The sequence below is a fragment of the Bubalus kerabau genome, chromosome 1, assembly GCF_029407905.1.
Source record: "Bubalus kerabau isolate K-KA32 ecotype Philippines breed swamp buffalo chromosome 1, PCC_UOA_SB_1v2, whole genome shotgun sequence".
Taxonomy (NCBI): Eukaryota; Metazoa; Chordata; class Mammalia; order Artiodactyla; family Bovidae; genus Bubalus; species Bubalus kerabau.
The window spans coordinates 124,436,800-124,449,618 of NC_073624.1; the positions used below are offsets into that span (position 1 = coordinate 124,436,800).

At 40.3% G+C, this 12,819-nt stretch overlaps 1 pseudogene; it reads left to right on the forward strand.

The window, feature by feature from the left end:
• Positions 1-2,354, forward strand: LOC129654356 (40S ribosomal protein SA-like; annotated as a pseudogene).
• The last annotated feature ends 10,465 nt before the right edge of the window (positions 2,355-12,819 follow it).

Here is a 12,819-nt window from a genome sequence, read left to right on the forward strand (position 1 = left end):
ATGATACCTGGAAACTTTGATGTACTGCAAATGAAGGAGGAGGATATCCTCAAATTTCTGCAAGAACCCACTTAGGTGGCATCAACCTTAACTTCCAAATGGAACAGTACATCTACAAAAGGAAAAGTGATGGCATCATAAATCTGAAGGGAACTTCAGAGAAGCTTCTCTTGGCAGCTTCTGCCACTGTTGTCACTAAAAACTCAGCTGATGTCAGTGTCACATCCTTCAGGAAGTTTATTGCAGCTGCTGGAGCCACTTCTATTTCTGGCCACTCACTCCAGGCTCCTTCCCTAACCAGATCCTGATGGTCTTCCAGGAGCAAAGACATCTGGTGCTCACTGGTTTCAGGGCTGACTGTCAGCTTCTGTGAGAGGCTCTACATTAACCTGCCTATCATTGTTCTGTGTAACACAGACTGTCCTCTGTGCTATGTGGACACTGCTGTCCCAGGCAACAACCAGGGAGCTCACTCAGTGGGTCTGATGTGGGGGGTGCACCTGGAAAGTTCTGCACATGCATGGCACAATCCCCAGTGAACACCCATGAGAGGTCATGCCTGATCTCTACTTCTACAGAGATCCTGGAGAGACTGAAAAGGAAGACCAGGCAACAGCTGAGAAGGCTGTGACCAAGGAGGAATTTCAGGGAGAATGGATCACTGCAGCTCTGGAGTTCACTGCTGTTCAACCTGAGGTGGCAGACTGGTCTGAAGGCACACTGGTGCCCTCAGAGCCTACTCAGCAGTTCCCCACTTGAGACTGGAGCATTCCAACCTGCCACTGAAGACTGGCCTGCAGTTCCCACTGCTCAGGACACTGGATGGGCAGCAGTGGTCTTAAGCTCTTCTACAAACTCGTAAAATGGAAATAGGTTGACAGAAAATAAACTGTTTTGAAAGAAAAGAATAGAAGAGATTGTGTACATGTCTGTTGCCTAGCTTTTGTGTTTGTTGCCCAGAGGACACATTCCTTGATAGCTGGCTCTGGTAGCCAGTGGGGCTTGTACTCACAGCTTCAACAGGATGGTAGCAAACAAAGAAATAATTCTTCACTGGCTACTACCCAGGGCTCAGTGAAAAAGGAGCAGAGAAGAATGCCCATCTCTCAGCCTTCTCCAAAAGAGGTATATTTATATACTTTAAATGCTGCTGCCAAAGAGTCTGGCTTTCAATCAGCCTGCATCTAGATACTGACCAGGATCTTCCCCTTTGGAACACTGACAAGTCTTGGTACAGCCTCAGCTCCTGGGAGCCACTAAGAATAGACAGTCTGGACAATCACAAAGGTTTGAGACACAACCAAGAGCTAGGGCAGGGTTGAATAATAGGGTTCATCTCCTACACGAGATCACACCTTCAAGACTGAGAAAAGTGGCCGTTTTATCTAATACATAGAAACCAACACAGAGAGTCAAGGAAAATGGAGTAATATGTTCCAATTTAACAAACAAGATAAAACCTCAAAAAAGACCTTAATGACACAGAGATAAGTGATTTACCTGATAAGAGTTCAAAATAATGGTTATAAAGACACTCATCATGCTTAGGAGAAGAATGAATGAACAAAGTGAGAATTTCAACAGAGATGGAAAATATAAGAAAGCACTAAAAGAAATCACAGAACTAAAGAACACAGTAACTATACTGAAAAATACAGAAGAAAGGATCAGCAAACTCTAACACAGGGCCATTGGAACCCACCTAATCAGAGCAGAAAAAAGAAAAAAGAATGAAAAAGGGTGAAGGTGGCATATGAGACAGTATCAAGTGGACCAACATTCAGATTCTAGGAATCTCAGAGGAAAAATGAGAGAGAAAGGGTCAGAAGGTATCTTTGAAGAAATAACGGCTAAAAACGTCCATAACCTGGGAACGGAAATAGGCATCCAGATCAAGGAAGCCAAGACAGTTCCAAAGATAAGCCCAAAGAGACCCACACCAGATTACATTACAATTAAATTGTCAAGAGTTAAAGACAAGAAGAGGATATTAAAAGAGTAAAGAGAAAAATAAGTTATGTCCAAGGGAACCTACATTGAGATTATCAGTAGATAATCTTATTATCGGTAGAAAATAACTTTGCAGAAATTTTGCAGGTCAGAAGCTAGTGGCATCATATAATTAAAGGGCTAAAAGAAAAAAAAAAAAAAAAAAAAACCCTGCAACCAAGAATACTCTCCACAACAAAGTTGTCCCTCAGAACTGAAGAGATTTCTAGACAAGGAAAATCTAAAGGAGATCATCACCACTAAACCTAAGAAATATTAACAAAACTTCTTTAAGTTGAAGCAAAATGCAGTAATTAGTAACAGAAAAACAAATGAAAGTATAAATCTCACTGGTAGACATATATATATATATATATATATATATATATATATATATATACAGTAAAATTCAGAATAGTCTAACATTGTAAATGTGGTGGATTAATCACTTACAAAGCTAGCTGCTGCTGCTGCTGCTAAGTCACTTCAGTCGTGTCCGACTCTGTGCGACCCCATAGACGGCAGCCCACCAGGCTCCCCTGTCCCTGGAATTCTTCAGGCAAGAACACTGGAGTGGGTTGCCATTTCCTTCTCCAATGCATGAAAGTGAAAAGTGAAAGTGAAATTGCTCAGTCATGTCCGACTCTTAGCGACCCCATAGAGGGCAGCCCACCAGGCTCCCCCATCCCTGGGATTATCCAGGCAAGAACACTGGAGTGGGTTGCCATTTCCTTTTCCAATGCATGAAAGTGAAAAGTGAGAGTGAAGTAGCTCAGTCGTGTCTGACTCTTCGCGACCCCACGGACTGCAGCCTACCAGGCTCCTCTGTCCATGGGATTTTCCAGGCAAGAGTACTGGAGTGGGGTGCCATCACCTTCCCCGTGCAAAGCTAGCTGGAAGGTTAAAAGATAAAAGTAGAAAAATAACTATAATTACAATGATTTGTTAAAGGATACATAAGATAAAAATATGCAAATTGTGACATAAAAATATATAACATGGTGGGAGAGTAAAAATGTATATCTATGGAATGAATTCAAGCTTAATTATTATTAACTTAAACTATTATAAATATAAATTGTTTTAGGTAAGTCTCATGGTAATCATAAAACAAAAAACCTATAGTAGATAAAAAAGATAAGGAGAAAGGAATCTAAGCATCAGATCAGATCAGATCAGTCATTCAGTCGTGTCCGACTCTTTGCGACCCCATGAGTTGCAGCATGCCAGGCCTCCCTGTCCAACACCAACTCCCGGAGTTCACTGAGACTCACGTCCATTGAGTCAGTGATGCCATCCAGCCATCTCATCCTCTGTCGTCCCCTTCTCCTCTTGCACCCAATCCCTCCCAGCATCAGAGTCTTTTCCAATGAGTCAACGCTTTGCATGAGGTGGCCAAAGTACTGGAGTTTCAACCTCAGCATCATTCCTTCCAAAGAAATCCCAGGGCTGATCTCCATCAGAATGGACTGGTTGGATCTCCTTGCAGTCCAAGTGACTCTCAAGAGTCTTCTCCACCACCACAGTTCAAAAGCATCAATTCTTCGGCGCTCAGCCTTCTTCACAGTCCAACTCTCACATCCATACATGACCACAGGAAAAACCATAGCCTTGACTAGACGAAACTGTTAGCAAAGTAATGTCTCTGCTTTCGAATATGCTATCTAGGTTGGTCATAACTTTCATCCCAAGGAGTAAGTGTCTTTTAATTTCGTGGCTGCAGTCACCATCTGTAGTGATTTTGGAGCCCAGAAAAATAAAATCTGACACTGTTTCCATTGTTTCCCCATCTGTTTCCCATGAAGTGATGGGACCGGATGCCATGATCTTCGTTTTCTGAATATTGAGCTTTAAGCCAACTTTTTCACTCTCCACTTTCACTTTCATCAGGAGGCTTTTTAGTTCCTCTTCACTTTCTGCCATAAGGGTGGTGTCATCTGCATATCTGAGGTTATTGATATTTCTCCCGGCAATCTTGATTCCAGCTTGTGTTTCTTCCAGTCGAGCGTTTCTCATGATGTACTCTGCATATAAGTTAAATAAACAGGGTGACAATATACAGCCTTGATGAACTCCTTTTCCTATTTGGAACCAGTCTGTTGTTCCATATCCAGTTCTAACTGTTGCTTCCTGACCTGCATACAAATTTCTCAAGAGGCAGGTCAGGTGGTCTGGAATTCCCATCTCTTTCAGAATTTCCCACAGTTGATTGTGATCCACACAGTCAAAGGCTTTGGCATAGTCAATAAAGCAGAAATTGATGTTTTTCTGGAACTCTCTTGCTTTTTCCATGATCCAGCGGATGTTGGCAATTTGATCTCTGGTTCCTTTGCCTTTTCTAAAACCAGCTTGAACATCAGGAAGTTCACAGTTCACGTACTGCTGAAGCCTGGCTTGGAGAAATTTGAGCATTACTTTACTAGCATGTGAGATGAGTGCAATTGTGCAGTAGTTTGAGCTTTCCTTGGTATTGCCTTTCTTTGGGATTGGAATGAAAACTGACCTTTTCCAGTCCCATGGCCACTGCTGAGTTTTCCAAATTTGCTGGCATATTGAGTGCAGCACTTTCACAGCATCGTCTTTCAGGATTTGGAATAGCTCAACTGGAATTCTATCGCCTCCACTAGCTTTGTTCATAGGGATGCTTTCTAAGGCCCACTTGACTTCACATTCCAGGATGTCTGGCTCTAGGTCAGTGATCTAAGCATACTGCTACTGAAAATCATCAAATCCCAAATGAAGAGCAAGAGAAGGAACAAAGGAATTACAAAATATCCAGAAAACAAGTAACAAAATGGCAGCAAGTAAATGCCCATAAATAATTACTTTAAATGTTAATGGACTAAATTCTCAAATTGTAGTAACTTAATGGAAAAAAGAAAAACCTATATGCTCCCTGCAAGAGACTCACTTCAGATGTAAACACACACAGAATGAACATGAAAAGATAGGAAAAGATATCCCATGGAAAAGGAAATCAAAAGAAAGCTGGGTTGGCTACACATTTATCAGACAAAATAGAGTTTAAGACAAAGACTGCAATAAGCAACAAAGAATGGGATTATATAATGATGAAGGGTTCAATCCAACTAAAGGATATAACATTTGCAAATATTTATGAACCCAATATAGGGGCGCCTATTTACCTAAAGCAAATGCTAACAGACCTAAGGGAGATACAGAAATGCAATAATGAGGAGACTTTAATATTCCATTTTCATCAATGACTAGATCATCCAGACATAAAATCACTAAGGAAATATTGACCTTAAACAACATGTTAGACCAGATGGACTTTGTCATTCAGTTACTCAGTGGTGTCCAACTCTTGGCAACCCCATGGACTGCAGCATGCCAGGCTTCCCTGTCCTTCACCATCTCCCAGAGCTTACTCAAACTCATGTCCATTGAGTTGATGGTGTCATCCAATCATCTTGTCCTCTGTCATCCCCTTTTCCTCCTGCCTTCAATCTTTCCCACCATCAGGGTCTTTTCTAATGTCAGTTCTTCACATCAGGTGGCCAAATTATTGGAGCTTCAGCTTCAGCATCAGTCCTTTCAATGAATATTCAGGACTGATTTCCTTTAGGATGGACTGGTTGGATCTCCTTGCAGCCCAAGTGACTATCAAGAGTCTTCTCCAACATCACAGTTCAAAAGCATCAATCCTTTGATGCTCAGCCTTCTTTATGGTCCAGCTCTCACATCCATACATGACAACTGGAAAAACCATAACTTTGACTAGATGGACTTTGTCAGCAAAATAATGTCCCTACTTTTTAATAATGTCTGGGTTTGTCATAGCTTTTCTTCCAAGGAGCAAGCATATTTTAATTTCATGGCTGCAGTTACCACCTGCAGTGATTTTGGAGCCCAAGAAAATAAAGTCTGTCGCTCTTTCCATTGTTTCCCCATCTATTTGCCATGAAGTAATGGGACCAGATGCCATGATCTTAGTTTTTTGGATGTTGAGTTTTAAGCCAGCTTTTTCATTATCCTCTTTCACCTTCATCAAGAGGCTCTTTAGTTCTTCTTTGCTTTCTGCCATAGGAGTTGTATCATGTGTTACAACTCCTGATGTTATTGATATTTCCCCCTGCAATCTTGATTCCAGCCTGTGCTTTATCCAGCTTGGCATTTCAAATGATGTACTCTTCATATAAGTTAAATAATCAAGGTGACAATATACAGCCTTGATGTACTCTTTCCCAGTTTTGAACCAGTCAATTTCTCCATGTCTGGTTCCATACCCATGAACAGCATGAAAAGGCAAAAAGATATTACACTGAAAGATGAACTCCTCAGGTCGGTAGGTGCCCAATATGCAACTGGAAAAGAGTGGAGAAACAGCTCCTGAAGGAATGAAGAGGCTGAGCCAAAGTGAAAACAATGCCCAGCTGTGGATGTGACTGGTGATGGAAATAAAGTCCAGTGCTGTAAAGAACAATATTGCAAAGGAACCTGGAATGTTAGGTCCATGAATCAAGGTAATTTGGAAGTGGTCAAACAGGAAATGGCAAGAGTGAACATTAACATTTTAGGAGTCAGTGAACTAAAATGACTGGAATGGTTGAATTTAATTCAGATGACCATTATATCTACTACTGTGGACAAGTATCCCTTGGAAGAAATGGAGTAGCCCTCATAGTCAACAAAAGTGTCTGAAATGCAGTACTTGGAGGCAATCTCAAAAACGACAGAATGATCTATGTTCGTTTCCAAGGCAAACCATTCACTACCACAGTAATCCAAGTCTATGCCCCAACCACTAATGCCAAAGATAGACTTAGCAGACATTTATAAAATATTCCCTCCAAATGAAACAGATTACAGATTATTCTCAACTGCACATGGAACATTCTCCATAACAGATCATATGTTAGGCCCTGAAACAAGTCTTAATAGTTTAATGAGATTTAAATCATATAAAGCATCTTTTTAGACCACAATGACATAAAACTACAATAATGGTATAAAGCTGTGTGTAACTACAATTACACTAAGAAAAAGCTGAAAAAATCGAAATATGTGGAGAGTAAACACATGCTACTGAACAATCAATAGGTCAAGGAAGAAATTTAAATGTTCCATGAGATAAATGAAAATTTACAAGATGCAGCAAAGACAGTTCTAAGAGAGAAGCTCATAGTGAAAAATGTTTACATCAAGAAGCAAGAAAAATCTCAAACAATCTAATATTAAAATTCAAGGAAGTAGAAAAAGAAGGAAAAAATGAATTACAATAGCAGAAGGAAGAAAAAAAAGATCAGAGTAGAAATAAGTAAAATAAAGACTAAAAAGGAAATAGAAAAGATCAAGGAAACTAATAGTTGTGGTTTTTTTCTTTTTATGATCAAATGTGACAAATCTTTAGATCACAAAGAAAAAAATTAAAACAAACTTAAGAAAGACACTACAACAGATCATAAAACACTACTTATGAACAATTACATGCCAACAAATTAGATAACTTAGAATAAATTGATAAATTCCTAGAAACAAACTACCAAGACTGAATCATGAAGTAATAGAAAATCTAAACAGACTGATTACTAGTAAGAAGATTGAATCAGTAAACAAAACCTCCCAAAAAACAAAAGTCTAGTACCACATGGCTTCACTGATGAATTGTTCCAAATATTCAAAGAGGAATTAATACCAATCCGCCTCAAACTCTTCCAAAAAACAAAAGAGGAGAGAATTCTTCCAAACTCATTTTGTTAGGCCAGCATTACCCTGCTACCAAAACCAGACAAGGATACTACAAGAAAAGAAAACTATAGGCAAATATCCCTGATGCAAAAATCCTCAACAAAATATTAGCAAACCAAATCCAACAATACATTTAAAAGACCAAAAACTGTTAATAAAGTAGAACTTATTCCAGAAAGGCAAGGATGGCTCAATATCCACAAGTCAACCGATGTAAGGACTAAAAACCATATGAGCATCTGAATAGATGCAGAAAAAATTCACTTGACAAAAGTCAGCATCTATTTATGATAAAAAAACAAATTTTCAACAATATGATATAGAAGGAGTGTACATCAACAGAGTAAAGACCATATATATAACATCCCCACCACTAACATAACACTTAACAATGAGAGGCTGAAAGCATTTCCTTTAAGATCAGGAACAAATATGTAGAGAGTAAACACATGCTAGGATGCCCGTTCTCACTACTTTTATTCAACATATTGGGTTGGCCAAAAGTATTTGTTTGCATTTTTTTTTAACCAACCCAATAGTCTTGGGAGTCCTAACCACAGTAATTAGACAAGAAAACGAAACAGAAAGCATTCAAGTCAGAAAGAAAGAAGTAAAACTGTTACTATTTGCAGATGACCTGACACTACTTATAGAAAACCCAAGAGACTCCACCAAAAAAAAAAAAAAAAAGGTTGGTCTATAAACAAATTCAGTAAAATTCCAGGAAATATTATTTCTATACATATGAAATAATAAGGAATATTCATATATGCTGGTCTTTGTCCCCATTTTCCAGCACAGAGCTCCTAAAACCCTTATAAATTCCTAAGTGATAAAGAATTATCTAGGATCATCTCTTATTCCAATATCTCTCTTAGACTTCATCCCTGACACAGGGCTACAAAACTGTAAATTCCTGAGTGGTAAGAGCCCCAGGAGCATATTTTGTTCTACTGAGATGACCCTGGGTGGACTCTTGCATGGGACCTGTGTGGGGGCTGGTAACCACAGAAAGATCAAACAATGATCAGAAGTTTGCAGCTTTCTGCCCCACTCTATTTTCCAGAGAAGGCAGAGGGTCTAGAGACAGAGTTAATAATCGATCATGTCTATGTGAGGAAGCTTCCATAATATCCCAATATTATGAGGTTTAGAAAGCATCCAGACTGGCAACACATCCACAACGGGAGAGTTATGCACCCCGACTTCATGAGGTCAGAAGCTCCTGCACTTAAGACTTTGAGCAGTTAATACCCAAAATATATAAAGAAGTCAGGATAGTCAATATCTTGTAATAACCTACAATGGAAAATAATTTCAAAAATGATATACGTGTCTATGTATGACTGAATCACCTTGTTGTGTACCTGAAACATTGTAAATCAACTATACTTCAGTGAAATACATAAAGAAAAAAACAAGTCAGAGACTTCCCTGGTTGTCCAGTGGCTAAGACTTTGCACTTCCAGTGCATAGGGCCTGGGTTGAGACCTTGGTTAGGGAACTAGATCCCACATGCTGCAACCAAGAGTCTGCATGCTGCAACTAAAGATGCCCCATGTCAGGACTAAGACCTGAAGCAGCCAAATAAATAAGTATTTTTAAAACAACCCGCAGGAGGCCGTCCTAAGATGGCAGAGGAATAGGACAGGGAGACCACTTTCTCCCCCACAAATTCATCAAAAGAACATTTGAGCGCTGAGCAAATTCCACAGAACAACTTCTGAATGCTGGCAGAGGACAACAGGCACCCAGAAAAGCAGCCCATTGTCTTCGAAAGGAGGTAGGGCAAAATATAAAAGATAAAAAGAGAGACAAAAGAGGTAGGGATGGAGACTCCCTGGAAGGGAGTCTTTAAAAATAGAGATGTTTCCAAACACCAGGAAACACTCTCTCCCGTGGGTCTGTGGCGAGCCTTGGACTCTCAGAGGGCAAAATAACCTTGAGGAAAAATAAATAAATAATTAAAACCCACAGATTACGTGCCTAACAGCAACTCCCAGCGGTGCAACAGCCCAGATGCTCCCATCCCCCACTAGCAAGCGGGGGAGGGACATGGAGGAGAGGGCCGCATTGCTTAGGATAAAGACTGGGCCTGAATGCCCTGAGGGCAATATGAGGGAACTAGCTTGAGATAGCAACCCAGACTGTGGGATAGCGATCCCGAAAAAAAGCCCTAACTACCGCCAGGCACACCCATAGAACAAACGACTGAGCCGAGCTAGCTGGCTGCAGACCGGCCCATTCCCCTCTGGAGACAGGCAGGTGAGGACAGCCAGAGCCAGAAGTGGGCAAGGGGATAAGTCGCAGCCTTCAACTGGGGGCGACTATGCATGCCAAGAACCTGGTCACCTGAGCTGCTCGGGCCTGGGACGCGTGTAAAACGCAGGCCCAACTAAGTCTGTGCCTTTGTGGAGTACCCAAATACCTGAACCTGAGTGGCTTAGACCTGGGAAATGTATGCAAACCAGGGCCTGCATCAAACAGTTCCCAGGAGAGCAACCTAGAGTCTGAGCAGTGTAGACTGGGAAAGCACACACGCCGTGAGCGGGGGCAAACCCAGTGTGGCTGAATTATTGTGAACACATACCAGTGATATTTGTCTGCAATGTCCTTCCCTCTCCAAAGCACGACTGAACAAGCGAGCCTTAAAAAAGTGACCACCGCCGCGCCCCTTGTGTTGGGGTAGAAATCAGACACAGAAGAGACCAGCAAACAGAAGAAGCTAAAATAAACAGAGGAAACTGCTTTGAAAGTGACAGGTGCAATAGATTAAAACCTTGTAGTTAGCACCGACTATAGGAAGGGGCCTATAGACCGTGAGAAGTACAAGCCGGACCAAGGAACTATCTGAAAATTAACTAACCCCACACTGTCTGCAACAGCTCCAGAGAAAGTCTTAGATATATTTTTACTATTATCATTTTTTCAATTAAAAAATTATTTTATTTTGTTATTTTTAAGTCCCCATTACTCCTTTAATTTTCATTTTTATAACTATTACCTTGCAAAAAAAAAAAAGACCCTTTTTAAAGCAAACGTCACATATATATACTTCATAATTTCTGTGACTTTGTGTTTTTTGTTTTGTTTTGTGCTTTTTTGTTGTTGTTGTTGTTTTTAATATTGCATTTTTGAGAATCTAACCTCTACTCAAGATTTTTAATCTTTGCTTTTTGGTATTTGTTATCAACTTTGTACCTTTAAGAACCCAATCTTCAGTATCCATTTTTACTTGGGAGCAAGATCACTGGCCTGATTGCTCTCTCCCCCTTTTGACTCTCCTTTTTCTCCACCAGGTCGCCTCTATCCCCCCTCTCCCCCTTTTCTTCTTTACCCAACTCGATGAATTTCTCTGTGTGTTCCGGGCTTTAGAGAACACTTAGGGAACTGATTGCTGGCTGGATCTGTCACTCTCTTTTTGATTCCCTCTTTTATCCTCCTGCCCACCTCTGTCTCCTTCCTCCTTCTTCTCTTCTCTGTGTAACTCCATGAACATCTCTGAGAGATCCAAACTGTGGAGAGCACATAGGGAAGTGATTACTGGCTAGTTTGCTCTCTCTCCTTTTGACTCCCCCTCTTCTCCTCCTGGTCACCTCTATCTCCCTCCTCCCTCTTCTCTTCGCCATGTAACTCTGTGTACCTCTCTGGGTGTCCCTCACTGTGGAGAAACTTTTCATCTTTAACCTAGATGTTTTATCATCAGTGCTGTATAGATGGAGAAGTCTTGAGGCTACTGTAACAATACGACTAAAAACCAGAGGCAGGAGGCTTAGGTCCAAAGAGAACTTAAGCTCTCTGAGAACACCAGAGAATTCCTGAATCCAGGCAACATTAATCAATAGGAGTTCATCAAACACCTCCATACCTACACTGAAACCAAGCACCACCCAAGGGCCAATAACCTCCAGAGAAAGACATACCATGAAAATTCACCAGCAACACAGGAACATAACCCTGAGCCTCAATATACAGGCTGACCAAAGTCACACCAAACCCATTGACATCTCAAAAATATTACTGGACACTTTATTGCACTCCAGAAAGAAGAAATCCAGATCCACCCACCAAAATACCTACACTAGCTTCCCTAACCAGAAAACCTGGACAAGCCACCTGTCCAATCTCACCCACAGTGAGGAACCTCCACAATAAAGAGGAACCACCAACTGCCAGAATACAGAAAAGCCACCCCAAACACAGCAATATGAACAAGAGGAAAAGGCAGAGAAATACCCAGCAGGTAAAGGAACAGGATAAATGCCCACCAAACCAAACCAAAGAGGAAGAGATAGGGAATCTACCTAATAAAGAATTCCAAATAATGATAGTGAAAATGATCCAAAATCTTGAAAACAAAATGGAGTTACAGATAAATAGCCTGGAGACAAGGATCGAGAAGATGAAAGAAAAGTTTAACAAGGACCTAGAAGAAATAAAAAAGAGTCAATATATAATGAATAATGCAATAAATGAGATCAAAAACACTCTTGAGAGAACCAACAGTAGAATAACAGAGGCAGAAGATAGGATAAGTGAGGTAGAAGATAGAATGGTAGAAATAAATGGAACAGAGAGGAAAAAAGAAAAACAAATTAAAAGAAATGAGGACAATCTCAGAGACCTCTGGAACAATGTTAAACACCCCAACATTCAAATCATAGGAGTCCCAGAAGAAGAAGACAAAAAGAAAGGCCATGAGAAAATACTTGAGGAGATAGTTGAAAACTTCCCTAAAATGGGGAAGAAAATAATCACCCAAGTCTGAGAAAACCAGAGAGTCCCAAACAGGATAAACCCAAGGTAAAACATCCCAAGACACATATTAATCAAATTAACAAAGATCAAACAAAGAACAAATATTAAAACAACAAGGGAAAAACAACAAATAACATACAAGGGTATTCCCATAAGGATAACAGCTGATATTTCTTTCTTTTTTTTTTTAATAGCATTTCTTTATGTTTTATTTATTTATTTATTTTAATTAGAGGCTAATTACTTTACAATATTGTATTGGTTTTGCCATACATTGGCATGAATCCACCATGGGTGTACAAGTGTTCCCCATCATGAAGTCCCCTCGCACCTCCCTCCCTATATCATCCGTCTGGGTCA